The sequence below is a fragment of the Canis aureus genome, chromosome 16, assembly GCF_053574225.1.
Source record: "Canis aureus isolate CA01 chromosome 16, VMU_Caureus_v.1.0, whole genome shotgun sequence".
Classification (NCBI taxonomy): Eukaryota; Metazoa; Chordata; class Mammalia; order Carnivora; family Canidae; genus Canis; species Canis aureus.
In genome coordinates this window covers 35,428,353-35,449,358 of record NC_135626.1, presented here as the reverse complement: position 1 = coordinate 35,449,358, position 21,006 = coordinate 35,428,353, and the positions used below count along the sequence as shown (strand labels likewise).

Here is a 21,006-nt window from a genome sequence, read left to right as displayed (position 1 = left end):
CCTCCTGACTATTTTATATCTGCTAACAGACCGATCATTCAGCCAGGCTTGGTATCTCAAAGCTGTCTTGCATTCCTGGCCTACTATCCACCTCCACCCCTTCAAGGCTCCCCAGGGTCTCAAATCTCCAACTCACTTTCTTTTCTCCCAGTTCACACTAGCACCATTCCCTGTGCAAGTTGCTGGAACAGGCTAACCAGTTTCCACACCTCTAGTTCTTTCCATCAAATCTATCCTATGTGATGTCATTTAGATACTTCTAAGACCATCGTAAGCACATGATATACAAATTTATTACCTCAAGTTCTGACTTCACTTCAAGCCCCACTCATATATCTGCCTACCTAACATATTTATACTTAGCCATGTTCGCATCTCAAATTTAACATGTCTAAAATTGAACTCCTGATTTCTAATCTTCCCTCCAAAACCCACACTTGCCCCTCCCATTCTTATCTCCCACTCCCATCTCAGTAAGCGGCACCTCTACACATCCAACTGCTTGAGCCAGAAAGCTGGGAGTCAGTCTTGACACTCTTCTTCCTCAACCCTCACAACCAATCTATAATTAAATGGATTCTTTCTTTAACATACTTTTCAAATCCATCTACTCTTCTCCATTGCCTCTGCCACTGAGTCCCACCTGCAAAGGTTCTTATTTAAGTGGTATGAGGTGCAGCCCAGGCACCCAGATATTTAAGAGCTCTTCAGGTAACTCTAAGAGGCAGTTATGGGACAGAACCACTGTTCTGCAGGTTCTGGACTCCCACTAACCTCTCTGCCCTCACTTCTACTTTTTCTCTTGCTCACTTAACTCCAGCCACACTGGCCTCCGTGCTTGCTCCTTGAACACACCAGGTGCATCATTCCTCATGGCTTTTGCCTTTGCTATTCCCTCTGCCTAGAGCTCTGGCAGCTTCTACAGATAATTTACTCAAATATCACCTCTGTAGTGCTTTAGTGAGACATTTCATAGCCATTCCACTTAATACTGCAACCTCCACATCCACCCCAACATACCCTAACTCTTTCTTAGGCTTTATTTTCCTCCTTGGGACATACTGCCTTTTAACATACCACATAATTTATTTACCTTATTTACTGCCTGAATATGCACTTCATGAGAGCTGGGACTTTTGTCTGTTATGTTCCTTATATATCCCCAGTACTTGAAAGAGTATCCAGCACAAGGGAGCTACTCAGTTAATGTTTAGCTCCCTCAGCAGGGCCTTCCCAGATTCCCTCAACTAGACCGAAGTATCCCATTATTCCCCAACAGTAATTTATTCCTTTCCTTCATTAATAATTTGTAATTACATTTGTGTTTATTTGCTGAAGTTTCTTTCCTAGATGGGAAATTCCATGAGAATAGGATTTTCTATTTGGTTCACCATTGTATATGCTGTTGTTCATGACTAACTGGCACAGAGTAACTATTTTATTTTATTTTTCAGAGTAACTATTTTAAAAAACAGTCAATGAATGAATGAATAAATGAATGAAATTGAATACATTTTCTGAAAGCACACTCTGAGCGTGTTATTTTTCAATCAAAATCTATCAAAGTCTCTCCATCACTTACCACATTAAAGCCTAAATGCCTGGCCTTGATAGAAGACCTTCCACGTTCTGGACCAATTTCTCTCCTATTTTACCTCCTATTATCTCAGGCTTCTTTTGCTTCAGTTCCACCGCACTGTTCATTATTTCCAGTACACACCATATACTAACACACACTGCATTTCCCCACCTCCACATTTTTGCTTATGATGTTCCTTCTGCCTGAATTCCCTTCCCATCCCTGCCAATCAAAATTCCAGCCTTTAAAATTCCTACCCTTCAAAACCCAACTCAAAGGTAACCTTCACGAAGACAGTCCAGACTCCCACCCCAGCTTTCCCAACTGAATGATCCCTTCCTCTTATAAATACCCCAATATGTAATACTGGTTTACTTCCCCACTCATTTCACAACATATCCCTTCCCTACCTTTTACAAAACCTTTCATTTATAGTCACTCAATAGATACTTGTTGAAATAAAGTCGTTAACACCACCACTCCTGTTTCCATCATAAAATATGTTTAAATGGGGATGGGAGGTGGGGGAAGGGATATTCTCTTTAGCAAGACCTTTAATAATCAAAAAGACATAAGGCTGGAATGGCAGATTCTCACCCTTAATCCCCCCTTCTATGCCTTTTCTGCTAAGGCAAGATCTTCCCAAATTTTTGGATTTCATATTTTTTAATGTAGTCAACTTCTGGAAAAAAAAAAAACATTAAGCTGCATGTGCTACTACAAGGATATAAATCCCATAAGCTATATTAAAATGGGATGATCACATACCTGAAAGAATATCTGGTTGAAAATCTGGATACCTTAAACTCTGCTGTTTGAAAATGATCACAACTAGGAAAACATTTCTGTTCAACAAGAAATCTGAAACTTTTAAAGTATTCTATTCATTTCTGTATCATGTTAAATGATGGTAAATAATAGCAGCAACAATGCAGTAAAATTCTACCACGAACACTTATTGTATCTCAAGTAATAGGCCTTTGTTTCCCTACTCACACCCTCTCATAAGGCTGTGGTTCCTAAAATGTAGTCCACTGATCCCTGGAGGTCCCTTTCAAGGAGTTCATAAAGTTGAAACTATTTTCATACTACTAAGAAATCATTTGCCTTTTTCCACTGCGTTGACATTTGCACTAGTGATACAAAACCAACAATGGTAAAACTACTGGTGCTTTAGCATAAATCAAGGTAATGACATCAAACTGTACCAGAGTCCGGTGTCTTTCACCATCTTGTACTGGTGATTCTCCTTTTAAGTCAATATCACTTAAGAATGGTTTTGAGGGATCCCTGGGTGGCGCAGCGGTTTGGCGCCTGCCTTTGGCCCAGGGCGTGATCCTGGAGACCTGGGATCGAATCCCATGTCGGGCTCCTGGTGCATGGACCCTGCATCTCCCTCTGCCTGTGTCTCTGCCTCTCTCTCTCTCTCTCTGTGTGTGACTATCATAAATAAAAAAAAAAAAAAAAAAAAAAAGAATGGTTTTGATAAAGCAATAAATTTTCTTGATAAAATTTGAACTTTTAATCAAAAATTAGAATTTTGGAAATCTTGTAGCTCCTGACAGATTCCCAATACTTACAGACTTTTCTGATGAGATCGGTTATGATATTAACTAATGTGGGCTTTTTATTTGTTTTTTTTAAAGCAGGTTGCATGCCCTGCATGGAGCCCAATGCAGGGCTTGCACTCACCACCCTGAGATTAAGACTTGAGCTGAGATCAAGAGTCAGTTGCTTAACTGACTAAGCCATCCAAGAGTCCCTAACATTTTTTTTTATATTGCATTATGAAATGTGTCATGTGGAAAATTTGCCTAACTCAATGAACCAATGTTTCCCAGACAACCAATGCGTGTTATCAAATCATGAACAGGTGAAAAACCCATTCAAACTGCAAGACAGACCAATGGATTTTAACTTAACAGTAACATCAATGATTTTATTTTTTTTATTTTTTATTTTTTAAAAGATTTATTTATTTATTTTATTTATTTATTTATTCAGAGAAAGAGAGAGAGAGAGAGAGAGAGGCAGAGACACAGGCAGAGAGAGAAGCAGGCTCCCTTGCAGGAAGCCCGACATGGGACTCGATCCTGGGTCTCCAGGATCACACCCCGGGCTGCAGGCGGCACTAAACCGCTGTGCCATCGGGGCTGCCTAACATCAAAGATTTTAGATTCCATACTGAAACTTAACTTTTAAGAAACTACAACTGTCAAGTTTTGGTGTAGTATCAGAGAAGAATATGCACAACTGTTTGCAAATACTTCTTCCTTTTCCAACTACATATCCCTTGTGGTTGTATTTTCCTCAAATACTTCAATCAAAACCATCAGTCATATCAGATTGAATCCACAAATAGATATGAAAATCTAGCTTCTATAAGTAAGATATTTAAGAGATTTGCAAAAGTGTAAAAAAAAAAGCCACATTCTTCTAATTTTTTGAAAAGTTATTTTTCATGAAGATATTTATGTTAACATGAGATAGGTCTTTACAAGGTCATTAATTCTTTGAGAAAGGGGTTCCCTGGGTGGCTCAGCGGTTTAGTGCCTGCCTTTGGCCCAGGGCACGATCCTGGAGTCCCGGGATCGAGTCCCGCATCGGGCTCCCTGCATGGAGCCTGCTTCTCCCTCTGCCTGTGTCTCTGCCTCTCTTTCTCTATGTCTATCATGAATAAATAGACAAATAAAATCTTAGAAGAAAAAAAAAAAAAAGGAATCTGAATTAAGCCTCGTGCATACTGAAAGTTTATTTACAGCAGAACACCAGAGCCCATTAAGTCTTATGGCTGAAGTCCTTGGAACTGTTTTGGTTCCAGGAATTTCTAAGGTCTTGTTCAGCTTTTCCTTGGATTCTACTACAACTGTTTCCTTTTGATAAATCTTTTATATGTTATATTAAATACGTTTCTTTTCCTTACAATCAAGAAAGCCTTGATGCCACAGAACTTCAATACTGTTAACAAGAGTGCTTTACTGGTATCCTTATCAAGGTTCTCCTCCATTTGAAGATCATATCCCCATATAAAAATGAAAATCACTCCAACAAAACTAAAATTTGAATGGAAATTACAGGCTTATTCAGAACAAGAGACAAACTTAATGGTCAGCTGCTAGGTTAAGTAAGCTTGGTTTGTTTGTTTTTCTTTTTGAGAAGGCCATTATATATTATGTCAATATATTTTAGACAGCAAATGGCTTAATTAAAATATACCAACCTGACAGGGTTTTTCAGGGATGCTGATGAACAGAAAAAGAATAAGATAAGGAGACCTGTCATACTAGATATGAACAATTATAAAGCTAATTAAGGCAGTGTAGTACCAGTATGAGACAGGCAAACAGACCAACATTACAGAAGAGGCAATGCAGAAACATTTAAGTGGCATTATAAAGTAGTAAGAGGCAGACATGACTATTCAGTACATAATCGTGGGGTACTGGGTTATCTTTACAGAAAAAAAAATTAAATTCCTACTTCAGGGTTATCCTTATGGAAAAACGTTAGATTCCTACTTCACACCAAACATCAAAATAAATTCTATGTGGATTAGAGACCTAAATGTGAAAAGCAAAACTTTAAAACCTTTAGAAGAGGGATGCCTGGGTGGCTCAGTGGTTGGGTGTCTGCATTCGGCTCAGGGTGTAATACTGGGTGCAAAGATCAAATCCCGTATTGGGCTCCCTGCAGGTAAACTGTTTCTCCCTTTGCCTATGTCTCTGCTTCTGTGTCTCTCATGAATAAATACAATCTTAAAAACAAAACAAAACAAAAAAACAGTTACAGGCTATAATTGTCAGTATAGGGGAGGATTCCTTCATTAAGACACAAAAACCACAAATGAAAATGGAAAAACATAATAAATCTCACTCTATTAAAATTTAAAACTTAATTTCAATAAAAGATAAAATAAAGTTAAAAATATTTAAACACACTCTTAGGATGGCTACTATCAAAAAACCCTCAGAAAATAATAAGAGTTGGGAGCATGCAGAGCAACTGGAACCCTTGCATACTGTTGGTAGAAATGTAAAATGGTGTAGCCTCTATATTAAACAGTATGGCAGTTCCTTAAAGAAATTAAAAATAGAAATACCATACGATTCAGCAATTCCACTTCTGGGTATATACCCAGAAGAACTGAAAACAGGATCTCAAAGAGAGAGCTGAACACCCATGTTTGCAGCATGACACACGGAAGTCAAAAGGTGTAAGTAACAACACAAGTGAACACCGATGGATAAATGAATAAACAAAATGTGGTATATGCACACCATGGAATATTATTCAACCTTAAAAAGGAAGGAAATTCTAACATGTGGTACAACAGAGATGAACCTCAAGCACATTATGCTAAGGAAATAAGCCAGATACAAAAGGACGAATACCATATATGACTCCACTCATATGAAGTATCTAAAGTAGTCAAAATGACAGAAACAGAAAGAAGCACCTATTTCTAAATACCTAAATCTCAACTTAAGGAGATGAATGATGACATACACATTTTTTTCTTACAAATAGGTATGCTAGAGAGGAGGAATTAGAGGCTTTAAGAGAACTACTGTAAGCCCTTTGTAATGTAGCTAGTGCCACAGGAGGAAGATTTGTGCCAAGAGCTTCTTAGAAAGACACAGTCAAGAATAAAGGTCTTCACAGTCAAGTAAGGGTTAGTGTCTGAATGTTTAATTTCCATTCTGAGGCCTGCATCCAGCTCTCCCCAAGCAGCATGACCAGCTTTGCCACACAGAGTGGCCAGGCAACTCCTGCCAATTCTATTAAAACGTGACTGTAGTTGTAAGAATGAAGGCCCAAGTCATTTCTCAAAGAAATTATAGTTCAGAATCTTTTTCCTATAATGAGTTTGTCAAAAACAAAAGTAAAAGAAGCTATTGGAACTTAGCGGCAAATGTGTTAGCCTTGCTTTTCATAGTGATTCACCACGCCTAAAAACAAACACAAGAAACAGGTGCACTTTCCTGAATACACAACCAGAATTTAGTATGGGGCCAGTATTGTTATGAAACCAGGTTAAGAATTACTTTACTAAGTCTGGAAGTAAATACGACAAGAGAGTTTTAAAAAAAAGAATTTCAGATAAATATTACGATACTGTTATTAGCAGGCCTTGAGTAGCTCGAAATCAGTAAGATTACTCAAAATACCACTACATGGTAAGAGTCTAATAAAACATTTTCTGCTAAGACAGGAATTAGTCTAGCCCCTAAAACCCCCTTTAGAATGCAGTTCCACTATTTCTTTTGTTTGTATTAACCTTCATTAATGTGATGGATTTTAAGAAAACACTTTGGATGTGACAACATTTCTCCTGAGTCTCAGGTCATGACAAAAATCCACAGGATTCAGCACTGTTCCAGACCCTGAGTTAAGACAGCTAGATACAGAGTTCATGGCCTATCTGAAAATTTTCCCTAATTAAGAACAATTTGTCTCATTCCTTTTTTTTACGATGAAAATCTAGTGATAATGAAAAAATTATGCTATCACAGCGTAATATTACATAACATTCCAACCGTGTGGAGAAATGAGGAAAAGGGAGGAAAAACAAACATATACTTGTGCACGTACATGCTAAGATGCTTTTTCAGAACACTCAAACCCCACATCTCCAAGAAAGCTCATAAACACAATTTCTGTCTCTAAATTCCATTTTGTGTACCTTTCATCTCAGAAAGCAAGCAAGGTTACTCAAGAGAGAAGAAATTCCCAGACTCTTCTACAGCTAACTTTATTCTAGGGAGGTGGAGGGAGGCAGTGCTGTCTTCAAAGGTACTAGTACTACCCATCTTTCACAAAGAGTACTCAAGACAAGGAATCTGGGGATCCCTGGGTGGCGCAGCGGTTTAGCGCCTGCCTTTGGCCCAGGGCGCGATCCTGGAGACCCGGGATTGAATCCCACGTCGGGCTCCTGGTGCATGGAGTCTGCTTCTCCCTCTGCCTGTGTCTCTGCCTCTCTCTCTCTCTCTGTGACTATCATAAATAAATTAAAAAATTAAAAAAAAAAAAAAGACAAGGAATCTGTGAGGTGCAGAATCCAGCAATGCCAGTGGCACAGAAGAAATGAGTCCAACACTAGTGCATTATGGTAGAATAAAGGCACCTTCAGGTTTGAGATGTTGGCTCCATAAGCTCCATGATGAACAACTTAATAAAAGGGAAGATGTGGTATACGTACATATCCCACATATGGGTGTGTATACACACATGTATATGCATATATCTCTCACACACACACAGACACACACACAGAGATGAGGGTTCCACACCTAGGACAGGAAAGACACAAAAGTGAGGCAGGAACTTCTTGTACCAGAGGGCAAGGAAGCACTCATTACACCAAGCTTAAAAGGCTTCCACAAGCCAAATATGAAACATTTTGAGCTTCAAAAAAATGTCTACAATTGTTGGTAACATGTAGAAAAAATTAAAGTCCATGCATTTACAATGGTACTAAAGCAAAAAAAGTGAGAAAAAGAAACAATTAATTTACCACCATTAGTGAGGTGATTATTATATCATCTCCTTACTCAGGAAATTGTTGAAAGGAAAATTAAGAATTTTCCTAACTTTTTGATAGAAATTATTATTCTGAACTGATGAGGGAAATCTTCATAGAAGACTGAAGGCTAATCAATGTAAAAGGAATAGAATTAAAAAATTAGCATTTGGCAACAACCAAAGAAATAACTGGTTCAGACAAGGATCACTATCATTAGGTGAAAGACTGCTAGAGAAGTGCAACAGTATAGTTCCAAAGTGTTACCATTCTACAGATTACTTACTAACTACAGAAGGAAAAAAATGTCTCCACTGGAAATCTGGTATTTATCATTTTGAACAAATGATCAATCAAATTCAACATCATTAATAATGGCATAATATGAGATTATATTTCTCTTATTGTGACCCAATATGAAGTACAGAGCAACACCTATGAAGAATTCTTACCAAAAGTATTTAATCTGAATCTAATCAGGCCTTAGACTTAAATGCTAATTTGTGGGAAATACAGAGATAAAGGAACAAATTAAATGAAACTGTGAGGAAACAATCAGAAAATTCCAGAAGCAATATATTCTATAAGAAAATGGCCTAATCTCTTCATAAAGGCAATTTCTTGGGGTGCCTGGGTGGCTCAGTGTTTGAGTGTCTGCCTTTGGCTCAGGTCATGATCCCAGCCGGGGTCCTGGGATCCAGTTCTGCATCAGGCAGAACTCCCTCAGGGAGCCTGCATCTTCCTCTGCTTCTCTGTGTCTCTCATGAATAAATAAAATCTTTAAAATAAATAAATAAAGGCAATTTCTTGTGGCTTCTAAATAAAATATTTAAAAAGACTAAAGATATATGTTTGGAGAAAAATCTGAACATTAACTGGATATTAGATGGTTTTAGGAAATTACTGTTAATTGCCTTAACTGTGACAATATACCATAAGAACAATGAAGCAAAACAATCTCTTTAAGAAGGTACATCTGAGGTTTTTAAAGTATGAAAGTGTTAAGATGTCATGATGTCTGCAACATAAAAATTTACATATTATACATATAAACATATTCACATATGTACATAAGGCAAATATAACAAAATGTGAATTATGAAATCTAGGGGATAATTTGTATAAAGGTGATTATTGTACTATTCTTTGAATTTTTCTGTATGGTTAAAATTACAAACAGTTGTAAAAGGGAGGGTGAGGATGGGCTCAAAATGCACTTCCTCCAGGAAGGCCTCCCAAAGGAACTCTCCTCTAAACCTTATCACTCTCTTACAAAGTCCTCTCAACATGGAACACAGTGTATTATGGTTCCCATTTGAACCGCTCTCTTACTATTTCACATATTCAGGAGATTTGGTTTTCTAACAAGACTGTGAGCTCCTTCAGGCACAGGCATTTTAAAATTATTTTCAAATTCCTCACAGCTTTACAATCAGAAGATTTTTAAAAAGTACTAGTACCAAGATTTTGTGAAAGTACTCATTAAAGCACCTTTAACTAGGTTAGCTTTTCAATTCCTCAACAGAATGGCAGTTCGCTTGTACAAACAATTTTGAGTCAAAGCTATCAAAAGGAGATCATAAAACATCACTTATGGGCTTAGAGAAACTAGCATCTAAGAGTTAAAGGAAGCATGAGTTTTACATGTCTTCTGAGCAGTGTCATGAATTTGCTGTTATCCAGGCATATGACTTTATTCTCATGACATTACTCTTCAGTCAAACAGTATCTTCCATCACCACTCCCATCTGCAAAACTGTGACGGCATTTATCCACAACTCCTGGGGGTAATGAAACTTAACAAGCCACATAAAGAACTTAAAATCTTAGATGAAAGGCTGCATAAAGATAAAAAACATGTTGATAATACAGTGTTGGTGAGGAAGGAGGCAGCGTCCTACACTGCTGGCAGGAATATAAATTTGTACAACTTCTACAGCAAGCAGTTCGGCAATATCTAACAAGATTAAAAATGCATATATCCTCTGGTCCACCACTTCTGCTAGGAATTTACCCAAAAGATACCCATGTACCTAAAAAACACATACAAGGAATTAACTGTAGCACTGGAAACAACCTAAGTCCCCAATAATCAGAGCTGGCTGAATGATGGTACATCTGTACAAGGGAGTATCTGTCATCTTTCAAAAAGCAAAAGGTATTCTATTACTGTATGGAATGATGGCCAAGATATACTAAGTGAAAAAAGCAAAGTGCAGAATAATGGCTATAGTATCTTCCCATTTGTGTAAAACAATAAACAAAGACAAAAATTTAAAAGGGTATATAAGTAGTATATACTTGTAGAAGCGCTATCTCTGGAAGGGTAAACAAGATACGAGTAACAACAGTTTCCTTTGCAGAGGTTTTAACTAGAGGGATGAAAAGAGGACAAAGAAGGAAAATTTTTATCTCTGTGTACCTTCTGAATTTTGTTTTATGTGTATGTGTTACCCATCTTGTTTTTTTAAAGATTTATTTTAGAGAAAGAGTGAGCGAGTGCATGGTGGGGGAGGGAGGGAGAGGGAGAGAGTCTTAAGCAGACTGTGAGTTAAGTGTGGGGCCCTACTCGGGGCTCGATCGCAGGGTCCTGAGACCACCATCTGAGCCAAAACCAAAATGGGATGCTTAACTGCGTACGCCACCCAGGCGCCCCATGAGTTACTCATTTTAAAGAGCCTCTGAAAACATGGCTCTACACCAATACAAATCAATGATACTCATCTCAATCCTAAAAGCAATCATGCCTTCACAGCATAAAACTTTTTTAATATGCCATTAGACCAGGTGAAATGTTTCCAGATAAAAACAAAGCATCAAAAAAAAAAAAAAAAAAAAAAACCCAAAGCATCAGAGATGACAGAAACCTTCTGAGAAATGGATATTTATTACCTCGATAGTTTTATTTCAAGATTTTTACCAGAACCGGATGCAAGTCTGGACACAGGCATCAGTGAACATCTTTCAGTTCACTAACCACTATGAAGGGCTCAAACAGAAGTCACCAAAGTGCCATTGTACACCAACCATTCCCACCCTAAGTGTGGAGCTATCACAGTAACTTATACTTCTCACTCTTCACACAAGGAAAACAAGATGAGTCTCCAGCTCTTTCCAGGAAACAAGATGATATATGCCCCCTAAATTCCTGTCCTGCTTCCATGTCATCTCTTGGTTCCCACTGAAACCATGGCAACAGGAAACAGCACAAAAGACAGCTGAACCATGCAAAGGCCAGGGTTAAAAAGGGAAGTGAAAATATGTATGTGTGTGTGTGTGTATATATATATGCGTTTTAATACACACACACACACACACACACACACATACATTAAGGCTCCAAAACGTAAGGTACTACAGTTAAGAATGGCAGGGATCCCTGGGTGGCGCAGCGGTTTGGTGCCTGCCTGCCTTTGGCCCAGGGTGCGATCCTGGAGACCCGGGATCAAATCCCACGTCGGGCTCCCGGTGCATGGAGCCTGCCTCTCCCTCTGCCTGTGTCTCTGCCTCTGTCTCTCTCTCTCTGTGACTATCATAAATAAATTTAAAAAAAAAAAAAAAAAAAAGAATGGCAGCCAAGAAACCTTTGCTAGAATACCAAAGAAAGGACACAAAGGAAGAAAATAGAAAATAAGGCTTACTAATACTGCCCATTCCCAGTTATCCAGATAGGAAACAGGTTTGGCAAAGATAATTGAAAAACACACAAAAGGCTGCCCCCCACCCCAACAATTCAACTATATTCATTTCAATGCTATTCAGCAAATCTTCTGCTTGTAAGAGTTTATCATTTCCTCACCCTGTTCTGATGGCAGAGGGAAGAAGCATTGAAGTATCTGAGAGCGGCAATAAAGCAGCAAATTAAGGACTATGAATAATCTGCCAACTGAAAACCTAGGTCCTAGATCACTGAAATATCACTGTACTTTAGAATTCCTTATTTTATATTGCTCTTCGTTATCTGCAAATGTGCAAGAAACATCACTCCCACTGCTTCAAGTTAAAACCTCCACAGGGTAAGTTATTTTCCACTAGTAGTTTCAGATTGCTTTTGTTTTCATGTGATGTTCACAGAACATCAATAATGTACAGCTAAAACTGAAAGTGCTAAGGAAGATCCTTTTTTTTTTTTTTTTAAAAGGAAGATCTTTTACAAAAGAAAAAAAAAAAGAGGCAAATAGGTCACACGAGGTCTGGAGAGAACCCTGATGTCTTGATTTACAGTTACTGCTCAAAGCCTTACACTGTGTTCTTTATCGCTACCTTATGTACTTCTAAGACAATTAAGAATTTTACTAAAAGGTAGTCCCCCTTATTTTTGTGACCCTCAGTAACTCCTTAGAAAGGCCACCAAAATCCCCTGCCAGAATTACTGAATGGGTTGGGGCACCTACTACTAAGTTTAGGAGATGTTTATATTAAAAGTACAGCATGACTAAGAGAGGAAAGAAAAGTAATGCTGGAACTAGAAGTTGCAGTGACAGTTTCAAAAGAAGGGTCAGCGTGGGGCACGTTGGCTCTGGAAGGCGTTAGTAGCCTGGGAGTCTCTAGGGCAACACCAGATGCAAACAGTGCTTTGTCGGTAAGTCTGTCAAATAATTTAAACTCTCCGTTTTGGATACGAGCAACAGGCGCACTATCTGGCAGCCCACTGTCTGGGAAGAAGGCGGGCGCGTGGTCAAGGGGCTCTTTATCCCGCAGGTCCCTGCAACACAGCGATGCGCATGCGCCCCGGGGGCAGCGAACAAGCACCCCTAGCTCGTTCACACTCGCGCATGCGCAGTCACCCATCTCGCCGCAGGCGACAGCTCACTATTTGGCAAGGGGGATGGGGCTGGGAAAACGATGGGGGGGCTGAAGGCAGGGGGCGCATTTGTGTCTCCTGAATGCTTGGGATTGGGAGAAGGAACGGTTGATTAGGCTCTGGCATTCCCAGGCCACGTAACCCAGGGTGTGGGATATGGGACAGGGAAGAGTATGTGTGTGGCGGGGGGGGGGTTCCGGGGGGGGGGGAGTTGGGGTCAGTCACCTCTTAAGGGAGGCGCCCCCCCACTCCGACAGGACAGCCCTCTCCCTTGACTCTCCTCCCCCCACTCACCTGAGAACGGCGGCGACAGCTGCTGGTCCCCGTCCCCCTGCGCTCGCTTCATACTGTCCGCAACATCCGGGACCTGCGGGACCGCCGATACACAAATACACACACACTCGGAGCGCGCACACTCACACACACACACACCGACACACACCGGCCGGGGCGTCATGGCGTCAGCACGTCGACGCAGCGAGCGCGTACCCGCCGGGCCCCACCCCGCGCGGCCTCCGCCCCTCTTCTCCCCTCCCTGGGTTCTCCTGCCCCTCCCCTCCTCCCACTTCCTCAAGACTCCGCCTACCTCCCTTAGTGCGCGTGCGTCCGGGCGGCTTCCCGGGGCCGGAGGGATTTGAGGCGGAGGAGGGGCCTGACTAGAAAGAGGCGGGAACGCGGAGGGGGTTGCACGCGGGGCGCGGCGGACTCCACGGAGGTGCGAGGCCCGAGTAGAGGCCTGGCAGGCGGGGGGGGGGGCGGCGTAGCAGGAAAGGCATTGAACAATAGCAACCTATATTTGCCAGAAATTCGTGGATTACCAACAACTTTAACTTGCATTCCCTCGCTTTTTCTAAACAGCTCTGTGTCAGTAAAATATTTTTTGGACTTTACAATAATGCTAAAGACTTGAGAGTAACTGAATGTTGGCATTTGGAAACAAAACCTCTCGGTTTTCTTGTGGGGGGGAGGACGGGCATGTGGGTGGCTTAACTGAAAGGGAGCTGATTCAATGACAGTTTGTTGTCTTGGACACCTGGGTCTCCAGTGGGCCTCGCATCCTGGCTCCCAAGGGCCATCAGGGACTCCTCAGTGGAGTAAAAGGGAAAAAAAGTCACCCCCATGTTAGAGTGATGTCAGTGATTCATGATTGCTACCATCTTTTCCTTTAGTTTAAACTTTTAAACGTTGCTCCGACTGAATCAAGCCAAATCACTGGGAGCAGATAGTGTGTCTTCTCCACACTGAGGTAGTGTCATCACACAGACACATGCACTCAAGTGCCAGAGGCATTAGACCCAAAAGAGCAACCAGAAGTACCTGCAGGTCATGAGGTGATAAAGTGTGGGCCCTCACTTGGGAACAGCTTCCGGAAGCTTTGCTGCCATGGGACTGTCTCCAGGAGACTGTGCTCACTTGTCTCCTGCCACACGCATCCTGGCGCCAGGATTAGGAAAGCCCAGGAGCTCGTGAGCAAAGCCACAGGGTTTTGGAAAGAAACCCCTGATGGTGCCAGGCTGCCCTCTGCTTTCAAGGACACGAGCGCGCCCTACAATCACACAGCTGAAAATGTCCTAGGAGTCATAGACAAAGCATTCCAAGCTCCTAGAGTTGCTCCAACTGTATTTCAGAGAGCGTGATGGAGAAATGGAGGTCCTGACTTTCACAGTGATGTAAATCCTGGGCCTACCTTGCTTTAAACAAAAAGAGCTTTCGTCACCTGGTAGGCTGATGCTTGCAACTTTCCAATTAGGTTCCACTCATCATCATCATCCTCAACAGTCATTCCTTTAGCGGAAGCCAGCAAGGTTTTTGGTCCTTGTGAAAACTCGGAGCCCCCCACAGATAACCCGGTAACCCGGTTCAAGTAGCTGACTCCTGGTGGCACTGAGCATGTTCAGTTCCTGTACTCTTTACTTGAGAGTTCACAGATCGGCAAGGAAAGAAAGAAAAAGTGTACTCCTTGGAGGGAGGAGCACAGAGTGGGGAAGGGGTTCAGGAAAAGGAAACGAGGCATGGACAACATACTTTAGCTACCTCACACTTGGGGCTAATCAATTGGTATAGTCAGCTTCTGCCTGGAAACTGGGAGGAAACTCCTCAGGGCTAGTGATTCCGTGCTAGCAGCGTGTCCAGGCTGGCCCTGAATCTCCAGAGATCTAGAAGGACATGAGTCCCATCTGTAGCCTGGTGCAATGAGGCTCCCGTTCTGCTGTGGGGACCATCCCGCCCACCTGAGATGTGATCCACCAGCCTCTGTACAAAGGGCTTTGATTTGGTGTAGATCTGATTAAACGACTGTAGATGTCCTTGGAAACACTGTGTGGAAGAATTTTAAACAGCTTCTCCTTTTTAATATGCACTTCCTCTTCGGTTTTAATTATTTTGTTCCTACATTTTCCCTTTCAATTTACTAAAATCTAGAAATGTAATTAGAGCAGAGGCTGGGCTCAGAGAAAGCTGCCAGGATTTCTACAGCATGATTAAATATACGAGGCATCCCTTTAGTGTGGGACTGAAAAATAGGATTCTCATTATTATCTTTCCCTTATCCAGGAAAGAATCAGCGCCACGTACAGATACGGATTTATTGAAAACGAAGCACTAATTAAAAACTCACCCAGCCTCTTGACGAGGTTTGGGGAGGGAAAGTGCGGTTATTTCATTATTTCCTCCATTTACTGTTTTGTTGTTGTAACCGCAGACAAGCAAGAAGCCCCCCCCCACTCCTCTCTCTTCAAAAGAAAATTCTTTTCTCCTCTTGTGGGACTTAATGAGGGTTTTATCTATGCAACAACAATCAAGCTTACAATGGCACCAATTCAATTCACTGCTCCTTGTGGTGGTCGGAAACGTGCTGAACTCAGTTTTCTTAATTCCAAAACACAGATGACAAAGTATTCCTTGGCTGTCATGAGCCAGGTCTCGGCAAGGGCTCTGTCTCAAAAGACCATAAGACATCTGGTCTTTATCCTGCCAACAAGGATCTTCAGCTCCATTTTACAGTCCAGTAAGCAAAGGCATGATTTCCCTTGAAGCTATAGAGGAGGTGGAGGCAGGCAGGACTGAACAGATGAGTACAGACTCCCATCCAGTTGCAACCACTGTAGCAAGATGCAGTCCTTCTCTCCTCTCTATACAATAATTCAGTTGGCCAATCAGTGAACCCCAGCCCATAGCCTTCCATGGTGGAACACCGCATGGACATCAGAGACATGTCCATATGTCCATGTGTCCATACCACATCTCATGTGTATGCAGGAAGGAATATCCTTAGTGCAGAGGCCTGGTCTTGTGCTCCAGAGGTTCCCAGTCTAAAGGAACAGAGACAGATGACACCCTCTGGGACACAAGTGTACAACCATATGCAAGGAAGCATGCCAACAAGAACACATTGTTGAGGTGGTGCTGAGGCCACAATAGGATTAATGGAAAATTGGCAATGGAGAAATATTGATTGATTAAATTTCACAGTGAGATAGTTATGGCTTAATGAGTTCCAGCCTCCTTGTCTGGAGACTCAAGTTCAAACCCAACACTAACACTTATTATAATATAAACTTGGACAAACCTCTGTGAGCCTCAGTTTTTCCACCCAAACAATGGAGAAAATAATGTCCACTGGATCATATTGTTGTGAGGATTAACTGAAATAATATTTGAGCATAGCAGAGTCCCTGGCCTAGAGCAGACCCCATTTATTATGGGTGTGCTCCTGAATGTGGGTTTGGGGGTAAGTGTTTACACAGCTGCAGGTCCTCAAGCTCTGCTTTACTCTGTATACCATTCACCACCACCACTACCCCCACCCCCCCCACCCCCCCACCCCCGTTCTCAAATTCTTTCAAGTTCTTTGGGAAGCAGGGAATCAAGGAAATACCACAGGTGTCTCAGCCAGAACATTACCACTTGCTAGCTGGGGTCCCTGAACAAGACTTGGAGTCTGTTTCCTCACAGATGGGTCAGGGTTTCTGGTTGCAAGAACTACACCAGCTCTGGCTCTATCAACCTAAACTGGAATTTCCTGAAGAGATACCTCTGGTTTCCAGAACTGACAGGAACTGAGGAATCAGATTTGGAAATCTGGCTCATGGAGGAAGAACAAGCTTCTTCAGCAGGACACTGTGGCCAGGAGGTCCCATCTCTGGGCACTGCTACAAAGTGCCACCACCAGACATATGACTTCCACTGCTGCTGTGGCAAAAGATGTCTAAACCCCTTTCATCTTTGTGCATCATGCTGCAAACCCAAAGCCCAGGCAGTAGCACCCAGGTGGCCAATCCTGGTCAACGTCCTGGGCCCTGATGCCACGGGGAGCCCGCTAGTCAAAATTACTAGTAGTTCATTTATTGACCTCTCTGTGCCATCAAATATCTCAGCTTGACCTGGGCCCTGACCACCATACTGCCATGGCGTTCATGGTGTAATGTTTAGCCCTGTTTCTCACTGATGTTATCCATAGCAGAGGACTCATCTCACACAGGAAGCAGATCAGATGCTAGATGGCCAGTTCTCCCATCTCATCTGTGAAGTGGGCACCCATCACAGGGTAATACGTGGCATCGAATGATGTAATATTTGTTCAAAATGGCTTGGCATACGAAAGCCATTATGTTACTTTACTTCCCCCTTTAATAAAACGAAAGGCTTAGAATGGCATCATTATCTGAAGATTTGACCGATATGCTTGTAGATCAATTGGAGTTCTGAGTCTTTAACCCAGAAAAAATGGCTGGCAAACATGATGGCTGAGGAGTGGGGAGCCAGGCAAAGAAGCAGCAGTGGGAAAGAGAAGAGAGGAAGTGGCAACTTTGAGTCGTAGCTTTTCTCTGATTTCTGCCTTGGACTGGCAACACAGTCATCTCATGCGTCTTTAACTTGCTCTAAAAATAACCTGAAGTCATTGCTTCAAAATAAGTTTTAGAGGGTTGATATTTGTTCTCAACAAAGAATATATTAGCAAATATAGATTATTCACCGTTATAAATTCTTTTCAGTGGGTTTTTTTGGGTCCTATTCTAAATGGGATTGACCCACCACCTGTTGGCATTTGTGCTAAAATAACATATACTTAAATGTAGATCATTAGTTTAGCAAAAACACATTTTTTCCTCTGCTTCAAGTCAAGCAGAAATTACTTTGGATTTTACAATTTTAGATCATCCTTGCCATGACTCTACTTTATCAAGGTGAATTGATTTCAATTGAAAGTTTACTCTATGATAGAATCTTATATTTTTTTAAAAAAGGATTTAATCTAAAATTCAATTATTGGAAGGTCTGTGCAAAAGTGAACAGTCAACTAGCACTTACTGAATGCTCCCTGGGTACAGAGCTCTACCAATGTAACTACAAGAGAAGTCAGAATAAATAGGAATATTTTCCTTATTCAGATAGAATTTTCAGTTTAGAATTTAAGGAAATCCCAAACTGGAAGGAACCGTAACGATTCTCCAAACCGGTGGTTTTGGAATGACACTTGCTTCTCAAGCTCTGGGCTTCTGAAGATTTGCATCAGGGGCTCCAAGGAAGGGGATGGAGGGACAAATGAGGCTGGGGCAGGTCAAGTCAAGCCAGTCTGGTTCTCTTTCCACTCATTAAGGCCAGGAATCAGGAATAATCTTTCAACTCCTTTTTTTCCCCAATACATCAGCAATTCCCAGAATCTCCAGATTCGAAGTATCCCTTGAATCCATCCACTTCTCTTCATCTTCCCAGTCCCACTCAAGTCCTTAGCCACCACCCACTTTGGCCTGAACCACAGTGAGGGGATCCTAATTAGTCTTCCTGGTGTTTGGCTTGTCTCTCCATCCATTCTTCACCCAGCCACCAGGGCAATCTAATTAAAACCTAAGTCAGATTGCACTGCACCCTTGTTCAAAACCTTTGAATGCTTCTCGTTGCACCACGAATAAAACCCAAACTTTGTACCCCTGCCTACAAGAGTCTCATACTCAACCAGGTCTCATGTCCCTTTTTCCCTGTCTTTGCATCAGCTGTCTTGGCCATGTGTCAATTCCTGGAACTGGTAAAACCCATCAAGACCTTTCTCTCCATAGACATTTTCAGTTACTGTTCCCCCTGCATGGAACACTTCCACCCTAACTTCTCACATGGCTGGTTCTTTCAGGTCTCAGTTTAATTTCACATCCACAGAGAGCCTTCTTTGACCACCCACCCTGTCCCAAATGAGGACCTTTCGTTATCCTCTATCATGGTACCACATTTACTTCCTTCACAGTACTAACAACAATTTTTAATTTTTTGAGTATTTACTTGTTTACTGTGGGTCTCCTCTAATCAGCTGTCAGCTCCGTAGCAGCCTGTTCTGCTCTCCATAACGTGCCAGCATTCGGCCCATTGCGGATGTGTGGACGGAAGGTGCTTAAGTACATGCTGAACGAACAAAGAATGAATGAATGAATGGTAGAAAACTCTGGTCTTGTCTGGAATATCAAAGAAGGCTTGAGCAGAAGTTGGAAGCCTACATGAAAGGTCAGTAGGCTAGGGATGTGGAGAAGGAAAATGAGGAAGGAAAGTGACCCAGAGACAAGGAGCTCCTAGGGCCAAGAAGAGGAGGGAGACTTTGTGAATCTCAAGAGAAATGAGTAGCTGGAGAGAGAGAACAAGTGGGAGGGGCTGCAGGAGGTGGGTCACAAGAGTTAAGCAGAGCCAGCCAGCCTCCCTCCCTAGGACCCAAACCTCAGGCCCTAGATCAGGGAGGAGTGAATTCCTAAAGAGAGTTCAGAGCACTCGTGGCAGGTGAACAAGGCCGACAACAGAAGACCATTTTTCCTGGCTTCCCTTCTGCTCCTTTGGCTGCTCCTTCTCAGTCTCCTTTGGGGGCTCTGCCTTTGGCCATCCTTTTTATATCCATTTTCTTTAGCTTCTGTTCAGTTCCTCTCCTCTTCACACTGTCCTCACTTGCCTCCAAATCGCTCATTCACTTTCATGGCTCCACTGCCACCCATCTGCTAAAGAATATTCCAAATCCATCTCGAGCCAGGTCTTTCTCTTGATTTCCCATCTTAACACACCCAGCTAGCAGATTGGTATCCTCAGGTGGATGTCCCCTAGGCACCTCATAGCCTATCTAAAACGTGCTTCTCTTCCAGGGTTCTCTATCTCACTAAGTAGCTACATCTGGGAACTGGGTCCCTGATTCCTCCAGCACACTTCAGATGCAACACCATGTTCTGACAATTCCATACTTCAGTTATAGCTCAGCTCTGCCTACTGCCTTCCATCCTCACTGACACTTCCCTAATTCTCCCCTGAATGATGGTGACCTCCTCACTGGCCTCCCAGCCCCTGGTCTCCCCCTTCCAGTTCATTTTCTGCTCTGCAGCTAGAGTGAGATCTGTAAAATGCCAGTCCAATTGACTCACTTCTTTGCAGGCAACCCTTCCATGGCTCCCTGTTACCTTCAAAATAAAGTCCATACTCCTTAATAGGGCGAAAGACTCAGGGGCGCCTGGGTGGCTCAGTGGTCCAGGTCATGATCCTGGAGTCCTAGGATCGAGTTCCCCATCAGGCTCCCTGCAAGGGAGCCTGCTCCTCCTTCTACCTATGTCTCTGCCTCTCTCCGTGTCTCTCATGAATAAGTAAATAAAATCTTTAATGAAAAAAAAAAATAGGGTGAGAGACTCTTGACCAGGGACAGTGCCTTGTCTCCAAGGCCTCTCTTACCCTCCCCATCCCACTTAGCAATACAGTTTTCTGTCACACACAGGACTACTTTTAATTCCCACCAGTAAACCAAGTTCTCTCTTTCTGCTCATGCTGTTACTTCTTACCAGAATAGTCTTCCCTACACCTTTCCCTGGCCCCACCCCCGACCTTCCCCTGGCCAATTCTCTGCTGGTTATCCAGGCTTTGATTTTACCCATCTGGTCCTCCAGGAGGCTGTGCGAGTCCCCCACCCCAGAACTGAGTTGCCCCTCCCATCTCACACACCCCCCTCACTCGGGCTTACATGGCCCCTGTCTCTATCCCTCACTTGGTGTAAACTACATGGGGACAGGATTTCCTTTTTCTTTTCCTCTGTCACGTTTTTAACACCAAACAGCCTTCCTAGCACATAGTAGGCATTCGGATAAATGCTTG

The 21,006-nt window shown here is 42.2% G+C and overlaps 1 protein-coding gene across 4 annotated transcripts in view; it reads right to left on the bottom strand.

Annotated features, from left to right (window-relative positions):
* SPOP (speckle type BTB/POZ protein) overlaps positions 1–13,387 on the bottom strand; it is a 66,926-nt gene extending 53,539 nt beyond the window's left edge. For all 4 annotated transcript variants that reach the window (XM_077852831.1, XM_077852832.1, XM_077852827.1 and 1 more), the window contains exon 1: positions 13,198–13,387. The gene's annotated coding sequence lies outside the window, so the exon portion shown is untranslated. The remainder of the gene's footprint in view (positions 1–13,197) is intronic.
* Between the last annotated feature and the right edge of the window lie 7,619 nt (positions 13,388–21,006).